Source organism: Vollenhovia emeryi, unplaced genomic scaffold, assembly GCF_000949405.1.
Source record: "Vollenhovia emeryi isolate VEMERY1.0 unplaced genomic scaffold, V.emery_V1.0 DF949452.1, whole genome shotgun sequence".
NCBI classification, from domain to species: Eukaryota; Metazoa; Arthropoda; class Insecta; order Hymenoptera; family Formicidae; genus Vollenhovia; species Vollenhovia emeryi.
In genome coordinates this window covers 1-1,335 of record NW_011956914.1, presented here as the reverse complement: position 1 = coordinate 1,335, position 1,335 = coordinate 1, and the positions used below count along the sequence as shown (strand labels likewise).

The 1,335-nt window shown below is 26.3% G+C and overlaps 1 long non-coding RNA gene across 1 annotated transcript; it reads left to right on the top strand.

The window, feature by feature from the left end:
• Positions 1-589: 589 nt before the first annotated feature.
• Positions 590-1,335, top strand: LOC105555721. The gene is made up of 3 exons (XR_001008507.1): positions 590-884; positions 958-1,165; positions 1,268-1,335. It is a non-coding gene; the product is annotated as an uncharacterized LOC105555721 (long non-coding RNA).

The following is a 1,335-nucleotide window of genomic DNA, read 5'->3' as shown; positions in this document are numbered from 1 at the left end:
TTATTACAATAACGTATAATGTTTCCAAATACACAGCTTTAATATTATATACATCATTATGAACAAACTTTGCCGATCATATGATGTTAGTAATGTAATGTTGAAATAAGAATAATATAATTATATAAATAATGACTAACTCATGTTTTCCTTGTGTGTGTTTATGTTGGTTTATTATAATATATTTCAGTAATAATAAGCGATGTTAGTGATACATGAAATGACTGTAAATTTAACAAAAGTATGACAAAAGTACACAATGCAGTCCATGAATTTTAAGACTAATTTTTTACGTCCCTCGATATGTGTACGCAAATAATTTAATCGTAAGATATTATATGTATATATGTATATTATCAGTCTCAGTGCTTTGCATACACTTAATGTAAGGCATGATCGTATCTCTTGGTTAAATGTCAACTTCTAAACTCTATTATATTTCAGAACATAAATTATACGTATGAAAAACATACACCACCTAGCAAATCGTTTACTATTACATTCCACAATTATTTATAGAACATTTATAGACCTTTCATATTTAAAATAATATTTCCAAGACGTTTTTACAACATTTCGATAAATATTAAAATAAATAAAACAATAACATTTTTGAAATATTTATAAAACATTTAAAAAATCAACATTCCACACACAAGAGTGTTATTTGCTTAGCAAGATATCAATACAACATATTCAGATAACAAGCTGTTAAAATGATAACAAATAAGGACAGTTCGATGTCAAAATGACAACGTTAACTTGCTACTTGGGTAATCTCGATTTTTTCACAAATAACTGTGAAAATAAAATAAATTTTTGAATTCTAGGATTACTTAATTCAAAAGAAAGAAAAATTTAATGGAAGTGATAAAGATAAAAAGGTGAGTGTACGTACGTGCGCGCGTGTGCGTGTATGTGTGTGTAAATTATAAATGTGTGTGTGTTCAATTACAGATAGCACAGTTGCTAAAAGAAAATAAAGATTTGCGTTCGCAAAGCATAAAACTGAAGGCGCAAATAAAAGATAAAGAAATAATGATTAACGAATTAATAACGTTAAATATGGATCTTCAAAAACAAGTGATTTCAAAATATACAGAAATATCTAAGATAAATAAAGAAATTCAAACAAAAGTTCTGAATAACTTTGATGAATTGTTACGTGAGTGTTCTTTCCTTTTATCCATCGTTACAGTTGTAATTTTTTAAATAATTAACTGTTTTTGTTATGGAAATTCTTTTTATTTAATATTTCTTGTTATAGATGTTGTATCAGAATACTTTAAAAAGAATTCCACTATTCCGCAAGAACAAATTGGTTTGCCTCCAATT